This window comes from Corapipo altera, unplaced genomic scaffold, assembly GCF_003945725.1.
Source record: "Corapipo altera isolate COAL_440 unplaced genomic scaffold, ASM394572v1 65, whole genome shotgun sequence".
Lineage (NCBI taxonomy): Eukaryota > Metazoa > Chordata > Aves > Passeriformes > Pipridae > Corapipo > Corapipo altera.
The window spans coordinates 9,771,157-9,787,410 of record NW_020884891.1 but is presented as its reverse complement, the minus strand read 5'-3'; the positions used below and the strand labels follow the sequence as shown (position 1 = coordinate 9,787,410).

General features: G+C 38.8%; 1 protein-coding gene across 1 annotated transcript in view; it reads left to right on the top strand.

Moving 5' to 3' along the window:
- The first annotated feature begins 3,101 nt into the window (after positions 1-3,101).
- TENM1 (teneurin transmembrane protein 1) overlaps positions 3,102-16,254 on the top strand; it is a 761,525-nt gene continuing 748,372 nt past the window's right edge. Inside the window, exon 1 of the mRNA XM_027645293.1 lies at positions 3,102-3,284. The gene's annotated coding sequence lies outside the window, so the exon portion shown is untranslated. The remainder of the gene's footprint in view (positions 3,285-16,254) is intronic.

Here is a 16,254-nt window from a genome sequence, read left to right as displayed (position 1 = left end):
TGTGCACCTCTCTGTGTCTGCACACATCTGTGCATCATTTCCAGTGTAAGTGATGTTCCCATGAATACTTTATCTAACTAAAGCCTCAGATTTTTCACACAGAATTATAAGCCAGGTCTGTAGTCTATCCTCAAGTAGTGGTGCTAATTAAGGTGTGGAACTTTTGGTCTGGTTTGCTTTAACATGATGTTTCAAAAACTTTTTTCAGAACTTTCAGTCAAGATGTTGAAACGAAAGGGGAGTTCATTATGTGGATGCTCAGCTATAAATTTATTATACTATATGACTCATGAGGAAAAAATCTAAGGCAGGCTCCCTTAAATCACCCATCCAAAGCTCATCCTTTCATATATATGCCAGACAGGTAAACTCCATGGAGGGAGAAAAATTAGTTGTAGAAAAGTTGAACATGAGCCAAAGAATATGTGGCCATAAAATTACTCTGAATGTACAGAGAATTCAGGCAAAGATCTTAAACTTTAGGCTGGTCAGGCCTGGGGTAACAGAAAGGAAGAAAAGTGTCCCTGGTGACTTCTGATTCTCCTAAGATCCAAAAAGGAGAAAGAGCCCAGTTAGTTTAACAAGATGTGCAATAGTCCAGCTTTATGTGAACTTTGGAAATAGTGCCTAGTTGGAATGTCTAAGAAGGAAACATGCTTACCCTGTATCAGAACAGCTACTAAACCCGTCTGGTGGATACTTCCACATTTTGAGGTGTTGTTCTGAAATCACAGTAGCATGCACTGTTTTCCATCCTGGAGAAGGTTGTGTCTGTGCTGAGCCATGTGGTGTGCAAATTTTTCTATCCCAATATAAACTTGTTCTTGTGAAGTCTTCTGATTTTTATTTTTTCTAGTGTCCTATGGATGCAGAGAAACCCCTCCTACCTTCCCACTTTATGCTTTTCACCATTTCCATACCTAAATAAACATCTCAGGATCACAAATGAACATATTTTTCTGTTTTCACAAGACTCCTGGGTGTGAAGTATTTGTTCATATTTGACAACTGAGGGACTACAGAAGATACATTTAATACTTCACCTGTGGTTTTCCTCAGAGAAGACAGGAATTCAAATCAAGTTTCAAAATCCTTACTTGATATCCTTACTTGATATCCTACCCATAGGCCATTTTTCTTTAAACAGGTGAGCACTTACTATGCTGGGGGCAACTAGCAACTGATGGCCACTACAGGTACTATAAACAGGGATTAAATTTTGACCACCTTTTTCCCCAAGAGAAGGTGAACATATCAACTAAATGTATAGATATATTAGAAATCTATCTATATATGGGTATTCTTCGTGCCCAGAGAAGGACAACAAAGCTGGTGAAGGGTCTGGAGCACAAGTCTTATGAAGAGTGACTGAGGGAACTGAGGTTGTTTAGCCTGGAGAAGAGGAGGCTCAGCAGGGACCTTGTTGCTCTCTACAATTGCCTGAAAGGAAGTCGTAGTCAGGGGGATTCAGCCTCTTCTACCAGGTAACAAGTGACAGAATGAGAGGAAATGCCCCCAAGTTGTGCCAGGAGAGGTTTAGGCTGGATAATAGGTCAGGTATTGGAACAGGCTGCCCAGGGAGGTATTTAAAATACTTGTAAATGTGGCACTTGGGGATGTGGTTTAGTGGTGCACATGCTGGTGCTGGATTAACAGTTGGACTTAATGAGCTTAGAGATATTTTCCAACCCTAATGATTATATGTTTCTATATATCCTTTAAAGGAACTTTAGACATAAGTCTGTATGGTGTTTTTGATAGTGATTCGTGCAAGGTATTCAATGTTTTTATGACTTTTCATTAGTAATTGGCTTTATAGTTACTGGAAAGCAATTGAGAAGTGGGCAGCAACATCACTTGCTTGTGGAAACGGAGCAGTGTTGACTGAATACTTGTCAGTCAGACTGAACCTTGTCTTTACCCCACCAGAAAGAAGCAAACTCAAGAAAATAAAAATAAAATGCAGGAAAGAAGCATGTGCTGGATATGCTGAATAAGAAAGTTAATTTGCATAACTAATCAGCACTGCAAACACATATAAGCATTCAGCTACCTCTTCATATGGGAAAAATTGGGTCCCAAAGCTTTACTCTGTCTTGAGCTCCTCCCCTAAAGTCAAGAAATGAGCAATTTTTAAAATGCTTCATAACTAAGAACTGAATCCCTGATTTTAAGAACAATGAAAAAGTATAAATAGCTCACATACCAGCATTCCCTACTGTACCCTTATGCCTGGGCAAGAAATGGGATTTTTCACATAATCATGTATAGTCTTATTTATTTTTTGTACTTCTATAAGTGTGTTCATGAGCAGCTAATACAGACAGAGAGGCCAGAGCCAAATCCCCAGATTCAGGCACTTCTGAGCTGTGGAGTGTTCAAAATCCAAATCAGGGCTTTACAGCTTGAGCCCTTCTCTAATATTTATTCAGATTTATGATAAATGTAGTACTTTAGAGTTAATTCTTGATCATAATGTATCTGTTGTTCAGTCGTGACTATAGTGTATAAATATCACGCATTTATCTTTGAGCCTGTAGACATTTAAGCCTCTGTTCTTCAGGGCGTTATTTATTTATTTACGCCTTTGCTTGTGTGATAGATGGCAGTAGATAAATGTTTCCTAAGTGGAGATGTCTCATTAGTTTCTGCCTTTAGTATCATCTGTCATATGACAGCAAACAACAGGGAATTTTTGCACATTTGTATGACTGTATTGCATTTTTAGTTACAGCTGTCCCTGTGTTTTCACAGGTGATACATAAATATAACCTTATCCTTAAAGACTATTTTCAAAGAAAATGCATTTACACTATAACCAGAGCCCTACCGTCTTGTCATTACAGCCCCACTATTTCCAAGGAAGCAAACTCATTCTGTGATATAGAAGGTGGAGACTGGGAAGCTGGTTCTGCTAAGCCTTGCCTAATGCAAACTGCTTTAGTATGCACATCACATCATGCCGGCTATACTGCAGGGAGCAGGCAGTTATCGCACAAGCGTGCATCCTCAGAGCCAGGATAAACACTCCGTTACTCTCCCTCTAAACTGCTCTTCTGGGAGAGAGAGAAAATAAATAGGGAGCGAGAGAGGCATTTGAAGTAACCTTTTTAAGAAGGAGGCAGCAGCCAATAGAACCTTTCTTTCTTTTTTCTTTTTTTTTCCTTCTTTTTTTTTTTTTCCCCCCACTTCTTACTAGAGAAATTCGTGTTACCTCAGCAATTAAGGAGAAGAGCCAGCACCTAGGGTTCCAGGCTGTGAGGGGGAGTAGCAACTTGTACCAGGTAGGAAGCCCTTTCAACATCCTTTTAAATCCATGCAGCTCAGTTACTACTTGCTATGTTGCTGTACCATGTCTGACTTCTGGAGACCTTGTGTCTGCTAGTCACCATTCCCTGAGTGAAAGAGACCTTGGGGAGCTTTAATTGCCAGTGACCTTCAGGGTATTTCTTGGAAAGACACTGGTACTTAGTGCTGTAAAGTAAAGCAATCTATACTTTCGTCTGACGGCTTAAAGTGTGCATTTAGCATCAGGATGCAGCTGGGTGAAACTGCAGCTGTTACCCGTCTATGAAACCATGTCACAAATGAGCAAAAATTAGCCATTTTATAATAACTGAAGCAGCTGCTCTGCATTTTTAGCAACATGGCTGTATTACTTTCCAAAACTTATTACCATAAATTCTTTTTGTGCTGGAAAGTCAGCAGATATGCTTTAGTGTATTCAAAGTTATTTTGACAGTTATCTACTATATTTTCATAGTTACTTATGCATATTTTATTAAGACTTCTCTAAACTTTCCTGAGGCAGCCACGTCTTATGTGGCAGGTTAATATCGCTGCTAACAAATAATTTGTGTAGTGATTGCAGTGAGTGGTTACGATATTCACTGTACAGTGTTGCCTGCTGTGAGCCTGTGGGAATGCAGACATCTCCTGAGATGCCTGAGGGATGGGGTGGGATGGAGCCCCAGGTCACACATGCTCGTTTTTTCTACCTTAGTACTACAGGGTAGAGGGGAAAGTGAGGAGGGAGGTGGAAGCTGTAACTGGGCTTTGTGATCCTGTTGTGCAGTATTTTCCTTCTTGTACTTTTATTTGCGTTCACTCACAGGAGTGAATGGTTGGGTGACATCTGTTCAACCTGTGTTGTGTATATTGTAGCAGGGATGGGACTGACTAAGTTTATTAAAAGCAGGAGGAGCATTTGCATAAGTTCCTGGGTTAGGAATCAATCCTACCTGGGTCACCATGGTGTCTTGAGACTCAGTTTCATTGTGTGATCAGTTTAAGTTGCTGTCTTCTGAGCAGTTAAAGGAGTCTGAGGCAAACTTTTGCGAGCTTTAACATTTTCTTCTATACATCAGACCAGTGACAGGGAATTCTTAAGGGTAAAAATATATATGTATTTTCAAAGTGTAAGCAGTGGTGTGGGTAAGTATACCATGTCTAAGGATTCAGTTGTTTGCAAGAAAACCTGAAAATAATGTGCAAAACTGTTAGAGTTTAGGTGCCACTGTTGTAATAAAAAAATAAATACTGATAATAGCAGAGCTGTCTCAGTACCCGTACAACCTTTTCTTATATGTAATTGCTCTATGCAGAAATAGCTCCATATATTTTGTTTAAAGGTATCTTGTGACTCTTATCTGTAGGAAAAACTATTGAGGACGTCTAAATCTGTAGCCTTTTTTCTGACAAGCATAATGAAAGAAACAATTCTTAGAAAATGAGAATTGTGTCTGATAGCAATAAAAGCTAAGGAGGTAGAAAAGAAATAGCTTTGAATATTACGGCTGTGAAATAGAGGTGAGATCTAGTTAGTGACCAGCATTGGTTAGAGGACCTGGCAGCAGGTGAGAACAGTTTTACCCTCTGAGAAATGCAATGCTTCAGAGAATTCACACTTGGAAAGCACCACTTCAATTAGCAACCAAGATAGGAAGAAAACTGGAATGGGAAAGTGATGTCTTGACTCCTTTCATTTCTCTTGATATATGAAATTTATGATGAAGGAAATTATACTCATGCCCTTCAGGGGTTTTTTAACAGGTCGATGTAAAACTAAGTGAATCATTACTTTAAAGAGGAAAAGGGGGTAATAAGTTGAACACATCAACAGGTTTCACTAAAAACTCATAAAATTCAGGTTTCAGAAACATTTAAGGTAAATTACAGCTGGCTGGTGAGAGGTTTGGGGTTTCTTTTTCATTTGTTTTTCCTTTTTGTTTTGTGGTTGTTTTTTTTTTTTTTAACCTCCAGTCCAAATGCTCACCCTAAGAATATGTAGAATTCTCAAATGTTTTAAAAAACAGTTATGAATTAACTCGGGCCTTAAATTTTGGCTTGAAAAGGTTTATTATTTGTTAATTCATTGTCACACTTTGTAGGTTTCTCTGAGAGAAAGGGGTCATGAGGACTGTGCATTGGGATACGTAGGTTTCTTGCCTTGGTGTTGCTTGCAGGTCACTACCTTTCTGTGCCTCAGTTTACTGCTAGGTAAATACCTATCAGGAGGTAAAAACCTATACAGGTGTTGGCAACTGCCTGTTGTAAAACATACTGCAGATCTGAATTTTTCCAGATTATCTTCATTCACACAAGTTGTGTTCTATGTAGATTTAGGTTTTTTGTGACTCTAGTTCACCTTGTAGCTTATGGACTTGGCTTTAATTATTTCTCTGGATTTATTACATGTTGCTTACCCTACTACAAACCTGCTGAACAAACACTTCATGACTATAAACCATGTTTTAAATCATAAAGCAGATAGCAGAAATCTTTATGCTTCATGTCTACCCTGAAAGATATTCCCTTTACTGCAGAGAGCTTGGTGGGGATGTGGAATGGCCCTGTCCATGGGGGGGAAACTGTTACCTTTAACAAGATCCTTCAGGAGCTCAGGAGTCACTGATAGAAAATCTATGATGTCTATGTGTCTAAAAGTAGATTGGATTGACTGCTGCAGAAATCTTAAGGCTTCTCAGCAGAAATGATGCAACTGGTTCTGCAGAGGTTTTTCTACATATAAAACCAGAAATATGTGACTTCCAGAGGTATCAGATCAGACTATCCAGAGGAATCAAGCATAGCTGACATCACACTGTTGCATTGCAATGTGTGGGTACCCCCTTACATTGGTGGCTTTGACCAAGGCTCTCTGTCTCTCTATTAGTTTCCAGAACTACTCTGTTCAGCATCCATGTGGTGGAGAACTGGGACTCCTAGTGCCACTGGAAATCACATGACGAAGCCTCAAATTTTTTGCGAGGGTCTTATTTGTTGACAGATAAAAGAAAATGTCCCTCTATAAAACTAATTGATGTTTCCTGGTGCTAAATCAAAGAATTGGCCTGACTGGAGAGTTTGATGTTAGTATAAGGACTATCAAAATGCAGTGCATGAAATTCTGGGTGTTGATATAATTCTGTGTTACTATGGGTCCCCAGAGTGGCCATTATCTTTTGATCTCGGTTTAGTTAATTTTAATAACCTCCTTGTTTTTTGGAAGCAAAACTCTAAACACAGTCCCAGTAATGCATGATGACTGCAGATTTATACATGAGGATTTCCAAACAACCTCACAGTTGTGATTATACTGAACAGACATGTCTGCACTGAGGCATGTCTTCTTTTTGCTGTGAGCATGAATGACAGGATGAGACAGGATTTTTCTTTCTCCACTGTCGAGATATTGGGTAACATTTTTCCAAATGAACACTTGAAGACAATCAGGGACTTTTGTACTTTGCTTCCGATGTATGCAAGGGATTAGAATTAATGGTTGGACTCAAGGGATCAGGATTAATGGTAAGGCTGACTAACACTAACTAACCACTGGAATTCACTGCCAACTTTAACAAAATAGTAAGTTACTTAACAGCACACAACTTTTGAGATTTATTTAAGCAATAATCCCCAAGAAACCAATCATTACTAGCAATTAACTGTTGGTTTGTGGGTTGCTGGACCATTAATGTTCTAACAAACTGACTGTTAACCAAAGTAACTGCAACAGCAAATTCTGAGCTGGGTATTTGCTCTGACTGCAGGTTTCCTGTTATATAACTTCTTTATCTGTCCTACACTTTTTTTAGCAGCTAGGGACTCATTAAATAATTTCTTCTCTGTTAGTGCCTTTTGATGCTATGTGGAAAGGCTGTGATGTTGGAGCCAGATTTATCATACCTATAAGGCTACACTTCAGACAGAATGTGGGAATTTTTTTATTTTTTCCCTGAAACTTTATTGCTGCGTTTCAAAAGACACTTAATGCAATGCTAATGTTTAAATAATAATCTAAATCAGATATATGCCTTTTTAAACTTATTTTTTCCTAAGTGAAATTATAACAGCCCTGATCTGATTCAATCAGTCCTAGGTAGCTGTGTTTAGCATAAGGAAGTTTTGATTATAGGTCACTTTTAGGATAAGCAGAATTTGGGATATTTTGGCCTTCTTAATATCCTCAGTCTCATTCAGAGTTTAAAGTGGAAAGCAAAACTGAATGGTGAGAGACACAGAAAATAAAGTGGGAGATGAAAAACTGCTATTTTAATGTTTATTTAAAGTTCTGGGTTTATTTGCTGTTGTATTCTATTTAATCATTTTATTTTTCTGTCATCAGGAAAAAAATAAGGAAAGAAACAAGGTAGATATAAAATTATATTTCTTATAAAGTGGGACAGCTGTTTTATCTCTGTGGGCTTTGCTTGCTTCATCCAGAAATCATCAATAGCTTAGGGTGCAAGTGTGCATGTGTTGACTTTTCCTTAATGGAATTGAGGTGGGCAGCCCTACTAAGGCTGATTAGAACCATCACAAAATCTGCCATGCTACAATGAAATGAAGGGAGATGGATTTAGGTCAGTATCTAATGAGGCCCAGATACAATGGTGGCAGGAAAGAAAAAACCCCACACCTTAAAAGTTAAATATGTAATCTGAGAAATTTAGAAAAAAAAAATACAAAAAAACCAGACACTGGCTTAAATTCTTTAGTCTGATTTTTACCTAGTACAGAAAATGATGCTATTTTTCCAAATAAAAAAGGAAATATCAGAAATAAAAAGGAAATATCAGAAATAAAAAGGAAATATCGTTGTACTTGTACGATGCACCCTCAGCAAGTTTGCCGGTGATCCAGAGCTGTGTGGTGTGGTCAGTAGGGAGGGAAGGGATGCCATCCAGAGGGACCTGGACAGGTTGGGGAGGTGGGTCTGCAAACCTCATGAGATTCAACAGGGCCAAGTGCAAAGTCCTGCGCAAGGATTGGGGCACCCTGAAACACAAACACAGGCTGGGGAGAGGATGGAGTGAGAGCAGCCGTGAGGAGACGGACTCGGGGGTGTTGGATGAGCAGTGTGACCCAGCAATGTGTGCTCACAACCCAGAAAGTCAACTGGGTTGTGAGTCATCTAAAACAGGATTACTAGTCAGTGCTTTTCTTGTGAATGTGGCTTTTGTAAATATGTTTGTATGAACATTTCACAACTGTATGCTTAAACACTCCCTCAGAAAACAAAATAAAGCAAAAAACCGATTCAGGTACCAGGATACCCTCAGGAGAAAAAGAAAGCACAGTATCTTTTAGGGCACAGGCAATAGTAGATTGGTTATTTGCAAATGACTCTTGGGTTGTTGCTGAGTAGGAAATATCAAGTCTCTGTCACCTATGCCTGTTTGAGTCTTTTTTTTCCCCTCTTTTTCTTCATTTGCACATGCTTAAAACCAAGGGTCCAATAGTATGAGCTGACAGGAATTAGCTTGAGTAGCCCAAGACATTAAACATTTTTTACTGCCATGATTCTTGGCAATTTTGAAGAGAATTGCACTAGGACATGCACTCCCAGAGCTCGTTTCTCTTTCTGTAGTAAGTCTGAATAGTCTTTCTCTGTGTGTGACTTTCCTCTCTGAAATTGCATGCGACAATTTGACAGGGAGCTGTAATACTTAATTATTAAAAATCTAAATATATAATATTCTGCAGAGAAGTAAAAATGAGCTTTTGTAGATCTCACAAAATTGTTTGAAGCCAATTCTTCCAATTATGTGTATGAAGAATGTAAAACAAACAGAGGAAAAAAATTAAAATTATAAGAAAGTCTGTGCTTAATTTTAAGACTATTTAGGTTTTCAGAAACCATGTTCACATTACAATCTTTGGCACTAATGTGTTTAGAGTTTGATGTGATACTGGAAGGGTTTTGCTTATTAGACTCAGGTGAGTGCTCCAGGAGGCTCTTGGAAAAGCTCCAATTCTCTCACTTTGCTATCAGTTAATTACACCCTTACTTGAAGTTCATGAAGTTTGCCTAATTATTTTGGAATGTTTTGGAGCTACATTTACATTTTGAGCAGCAGCACAGTATATGAGAGCAGAGTCCAGCAAATGCCATGTGTTGAGAAACTGAGATTGTTAAATGTTCTGTAACATTTAGGAAAAGAGATGGTGAAAAAAAACTGGTAATAGGTCTGCGTGGTGTATGCCCTGTATCTTTGCAAGGATGATCAGTGTGGGTTCCAGGGCCAGATCAGTGTAGATGTTGCCTGTAGCCTCCCAAAAATATATGTGGTCAGAGAACTGAAGGTGATGCCTAAGTCCATGGTAAAAGGTTTTGTGTCTTCTACATGTATTTCTAGAGGAAGAAGGATACTGAGAGGCAAGGGGGACAAGAAGAAAGGATTCCCACAAGGTCCTGGTTTTTTGCTATGCAGCACATTATTTCAGCACACTGTATTTCTGTACCATGTAACAGCAGAATGACCGTTTCACTGATACTTTCCTGCAGGATAGAAATGGACTTCTGAATTTTAAAAAGTTTTTTTGCAACTGCTTAAACAAACCCAAGGGTAAAATTTACGTGTAGTTTTTGTGCTTCTAATCTCCCAGCTAAGGAGTAAAAGGGTCCTTCTCCACTCTTCATTCTTTCTTTTGTTATTGCTGTTTGTGTGGCTAATGTTGCTGAAGTCCTGATGAATACCAATTGCATTGTTTTCTAAGTATTTCTAAGCTGTCTGGTAAAAAACTGTGAAAAAACTTATTCTCAATATAGGTCATCTTTCAAATCTTTGAGGTGGAAAACTCAAAAGCAGGAGGAAAAACTCTAAAAAATAGATTTCTTTGTAGCACAGATAGATTGATCTTCAGAGATAGGCTAAGACTTCATTTTCATGGGGTTGGCACAGGTTTGTTCATCACTCAAGTTTATATTTCAATTTTCCAGCGTCCTACAGCAAGGATACTTAGTCAAGAGGAGGTTTCCAGTGCCACAAATTGATAAATTAGACTTGTCTTTAAGTTAGACTTGCCTAAGTTAGACTTGCCATTAGAGGTATATGGTTTTCATTGCGGTAACTTCTTCATGATAAATGAAGCAGCTGCTGTGTGCCCAGTAAATGTTTGAGTCAACTCATACTTGGCTACATTTCCAAGCAAGAGTTCACATCACCTGTTTTGTGTGGAAGTGTCACAACTACACCGCTGTAAAGTTTTAAGTATGATCACTTTGGTTTAGGCAATATGTTGTATGGGGATTGCCAGAAATGTAAAAAATGCATAAAACTTCTGGTACCTTGGGTAAGTAAAATGCCCACATGTCTCTGAAAACTGTAGTTGTTTTTCAGAGAGAAAGAGCACACTGTTCTGGAATTTTGCTTGAAGTACTTCAAAGTCATTGCAGTGATGATATCCATTACTGTAATCTGCTGGAGACTCACTGAGATTATGCCAAAAGGATGGTAGTGGGATTATGTGTCAGTCCCTCAGGAAATGGTCCTGGAATATCTTGTTTAAGAATTTTTGTAATTCCCTTTAAAAACAATAAATTAGCAAAAATATTTTTTCCGAAGCCCAAAAAGTTTGTGAGCCCTGTCACACAGAGAGTTCAGAATTCCCATACAGGAAGAATAAAATGACCTTGAGGGCTACAGTAATAGTAGCTGAATGAAATTCGATAGGACAAAGTGCAAGATCATGCACAAAAACAATACATTTCTGTTATAAGCTAGGAGCTTGTTAATTGGAAATGACAGAGGAGGAGAAAGTCATAGGATGACTGCAAACCACCAGTGCAACATATCAATGGAAAGGGCAAATAAAATCTTAGGCTATTCACATTAGCAAAGGAAATAACAAATACCTCAACTGGGTCCTGCAGAAAAAAATAATCTAGGATATTTTTGATAGTTTTCTTGACCTGCTTTTAATTGTGGTGATTTCAAACTGGAACAGGGGGAAAGAAAGGTAACTAGGATTTCAGAAGAATAGGAAGTCTTTTACAAGAAGAGACTGAGACACTTTGTTGAGTTTAGTTGAACTAGATAAATACATCAGAAGTAGAGTAGTAAATAAAAGAGTTATATAAATAATTTTAGATTGGAAATAAATGTGTCCATCTCTCAGAAGTGTGATATTCTGGCCAATTTTAATGGTGTTCAGAAAAAAAACCCCAGCCTACCCAGCCTTTGAGCTGGAGAGATCCCTTTGTCTTGAAGGGGTGTCATCTAACCTGCCTGAAGGGCGCTAGCTCCCAGAGCAATCATGTCCAGTGCTTCTAAGCATTTAAAAGGAAAGGCCAATATTGAAATCAGTTCTATAGTTCAGACATTGCCAGGTTCATGTGTAGTTCAATCTCTGCTTACTTGGATTGTAATGAAGGCGGGAGAAATCAGCACAAATCATAAACTGCTAGAACACTGTTGTCAGACTGGGAAGAGCTGCAGTGTTGTAGTGGCACTGATAATGCAGCTTATGCTCACTGGCATATTCTCTTTTTATTCTGCCTCTAAGGACGTATTCTACAAATACCTTCCTGGATATTTGTTCAGCTAAAATATTGCATGCAAATCTACTTTTAGTCTGATTTTCCCAAATTCCATGGCTTAGATTCAAGTGGGCCCCATGCTGGTCACAAATAGAGCAAAGACAGGCTTGAACTGCTGTATTGCAAGCAGTTTTTTATTTGAGAAGTTACCTTAATGTATTAATGGACTCCCATAAAATTCCCATCTCTCCCATCCTGCTGATCTGAAATTTTAGTGTCGCAGGGATTGGGTGGTTTGTTTGGGGTTCTTTTCCTCATAATGAACTCACACTAATTTCTTGCTGTTCTTGGTGTTAACCACTTCCTCCTTGCTGAGCTGGAGTGGTACTTTGGAAAAGAGCATCTCTTCTCTGGTGTGGGAAATCAGTAGGTGTGGAACAGGAGGAATTGCTTTGTCTGAACAGTCCAGACAGGGACTGGTTGGGAGAAAAGGGGAAGAGTGATAACTGTGCATGACAAATGAAGGAGACGAGGATGAAGAGAGAAAAACCATGGAGACAAACAAAAATGTTCACAACTGAAAGACAGGGAAAGAGGAGGAGAAATATTAGTATAAGCAAGACCAACACAAGCATAACAAATGACCCCTTTTAAGTATTCATTTAGACTGAGGAGAATTGCCACAAGTCAAGTCACAAAAATTTTAATTTTTACTGCAAAATTTGTAGTAGAGCTAAATTTTGCACAGCTGAAATTGTATGTCAGCCTGTTCCTGAGAAGTATCCAGTGCTGTTGCTACATTGAAGGAAGCTCGAAATCCCCCACTCGTATGTTTAAGGCTATCTTTAAACCCAGCCTGAAGATCTTTCAGCCTGAAGTCTCCACAGGCAGCTTTGCCACCTCAGAGGTTTGATATTTTTGTAGCCTTTTCCAGTTTTTCCATGATGGCTTCACATCCAAGGATGTTCTGTGTTGGAAGTAGCCATCTCTCCAGGAGAGTCTCTGAGGTTAGGAGAACCCTTCCACAGCTGATAGATGTTCTTACAGAGTGGTGTGCAGCTGGAGAGAAAAAAGGTGCCCAGGGGTGCTGCCAGAATGGTGGGATTGAAAGACAAACTTCTCTCTCCACTGAACTCTTGTGTAATACTGTAAGATTATCCCATTCCTCACGAGGTTTCACGTTGGGATTCACATCAATGTAAGCTCAGTAACCTAGAGGGAGAATGCAATTCTTCTGCTTGCAGAATGGTTATTGTCTCTGATGCCCCTGCCTGCACACTTCCAGGATATAGCAGTAGAAATTCTACAATGAAATGAGTTGAGAAATTCTATAATGCCTGAGGGTACTGGAGTAGCTCTGAGAGTAGATAATAACTGAAGTTCCTCAAATACTGTCAAATGGTAATTGTGGGCTTAAATTGCAGTTTTATTGTCACAGAGTAGTATTGCTGAGAGGGAATTCTTAGAACCACCATGTTCACGTGTGGAACGTCTTTTTTTCTCCCCCCACCCTGAGTTTTTGCTGGATGATATTTTCTTCACCTTTGATATTAAGACTTGTATATCTTTTGATTTTGCTGCTGAACTACTGGTTGTACCTAGTTAATGGACAGCATTTAGGCAGGCAATGATGAGGAGCAAAGATGTTTTCTTTTAGAGTGCGTGATTGAAGGTGATTGTGAAGTAATTTCTAACAAGAAATAGTCTTATTCCGGAATGATGTCCCATTTTGCTTTTTTAAAACTTGTTCTTATGTTGTCTGAACACATGTTCCTCTCAAAATGGGAGTCAGAGCAGGAAACATTTTCTCTGCATACTTTCTGAGCCAGTCAATTCCAGTAATGATAGGGCAATTCCTGCTTAAGTGGAAAATAACCTTGTTCATTGCCCTCAGAAAATAAATATATCTCTGCGACAGAATCAAAGGCTGATACAGAACCAAAACCAGCCCCTACACCCTCAAGTGTGCTCTCAAAATATTATTGCCAATAGAGACTTGATTTTGTTGGCAGTTAGAATATTTAAGAAAAGGTAGTAAGTAAGGAAAGCCTTGAGTTTTGGGAGAAATATTCTAAGATACTAATTTAAAACTTTAAATTCCAGTATTCTTCCTTGAAGCTTGAAAATTCTATTTTTTTTTTTAGCATAATATAGAGAATGACCGTATGATGTAGAAAAACAAAGCACTGTGACTGAGTGATTAGGGGATATATACTTCTAGCATGTTCACTATCAGAAAAATGCATGATTACAGAAGACTGAAGGAATAGAAATTACTCTTCATATATGTCACCTCTCACACCATTCAAAATCTCTGCCCATGCCTCAAAGAGATTCAGTTCTTCTCTATTAAGAATCTATAGCTTGAATCACACAGCTGACAAAGTTTCACATAAATTTATCTCAAGGAGTATTGCTTGAATTGATTTAGGATAAACTGTCTTACTTCAGAGAGACATGGGTCTTAACCTGTGCTTTTTGAAGTAATTATTTTTACTGCAGGTGTGAAGAATACAATAGTTGTGTTAAGATGTGACAGTTTTATAAGCTGCAGTGATTGTGAACATGGGAAAAAATTAAGTCCAAAGACAAGGCTCAGTAGTATTGTTGAGAGCATTGTGAGGCACAAAGCTGAGCCAGTATGACTTTGCATTAGCTTCAGTCTTTCTGGCACTAGAATAGGCTCCTGTTGGGAGACATTGGTCACAGTCACAGACTAACTGCTGGAAAACATCTGTGTTGGGTTCACACCAGACTCCTCGAGCTGCTGGTGCTGAACAGTCACGCCACAGAACTGCAGGCAAAGAGATAAAGCAAGTGATTGCTCAAATTGCAGCCAAGTGCCAACATACCTTATAATTACTTTTAATCTTTTCAGAGGCATTAAAAATACATTCAGTAGTGCCAACTTCTTGCATTTTTTGTTAGGGTACAGGAACTTGCTGATGAGGACAGAATGCAGAATGGAGATGAATGCAGAAAAGGAGAGAACAAGCATCCTGACAACAATCAGGTGTTACTTCGGCTTTGCAAAGAGAACTTTCCTTGAACCTCTTGAAGCACATCATTTATTACTGGAAGTGTCAAACAGATGAACAGTGAACTCTGTTCAGCAGCACTGAACACCAGGCCACTTATGCATAACTGGAAGTGCTGCTCTTATTATCATAGAACATTCTGATTTGGAAGGGATCCACAAGGACCATCAAGCCCAACTCCTGACCCTGCACAAGACAACTCTAAAAATCTCACCATGTGATTCTTATTGCTGTGTCAGACTTGGGTGTTCACATGGTTGTGAGAAGAGTGAACTGTAGCTCCAAAGTTTAAGGTTCTGAGGCAGTTTCTTTTATGCTGTCATGAAAACCAAGGTCTGTGGCTGCTCTGAAGAGGGAAAGAGGGGTAATTTTTGCTGGAGAAACTGCTGTTGCATCCTGAATTTGTTTACTCCTCTCCTCTGTCACAGCAAGTGCTCTTACCACACTAGTGTTTTTGTGGCATCTGCTCCTGCCACACTGACTCTTTCACCTTGGAGACAAAATGAAGCAGAACTGCATGTTGGTAGTGGCAGGGAGGAGAGCAGCAATTCTCAGCTTTATTTCTCTTTGTTTCTCATTGAGCCCTTTTTCTCATTTGTTAACTCTAGTAAGCATTCTCCATATGTGTTTAGTATTTTCACATATGTTTCTGTGTCTATTTAATTGTCTACAGTAGACTCTTCCCATCTTTTCTTCCTGCTTCTTGTGTCAACTGTCTGTTTAGATTTTAAGCTACTCAAAAGGAGCCATTTCCTTGTGTACTTCCACGCAGCATTCAGTACGATGCAACCGTGCAGTTAATTAGAGGCTCTGAATAATCTTGCCATATAAAAAGTATAATTACTCTTACTACTCGGGTTTTGATTTTTTTTAAATGTCATTCTCTATGCAGGGAAAAATCACAGGTTTTTATCAATAACCACATTTCCTAACGTGCCTGTGTAGATTCCTACAACCCACAGAGAAGAAATCTACCAGTAGATAGCAGTGTAACTGTAGTATCTCTGTTGCTCATGCTTTAACAATGCACGACTTTTTGTACTTGTTGTAAAACCTCATGCTTTGTGCTATTGGGAAGATTTTAAGGCTATTCTGTATAGAGAAGCAAAGCTTTATGAAGGCAAAAACATCAAAAACAGGAATACTTCCTTCCTGAAGCCTAATCTGCAAAGGCATGTCATATGTGAAGGCTTGTCGAGAATACTGTGTAAATGATTTACTGGTAAATGCTGTGTCTTTGCACCAATACTCTAGTATTTTAGAATACTGAGTTTAGCTTCAGGAACTCCTCATTACTCTTTGATGTTTATCTGAGTGATTTATAATCTTAGTTTTGGAGTAAAATATTGGTACAATTAGCTTTTGATAATGATTATGATTTTTGTCAGTAAGATGATGATACAAAGTATGCCTTAATGTCCTAGTCTTATGTTACTTTGCTACCACTTACTG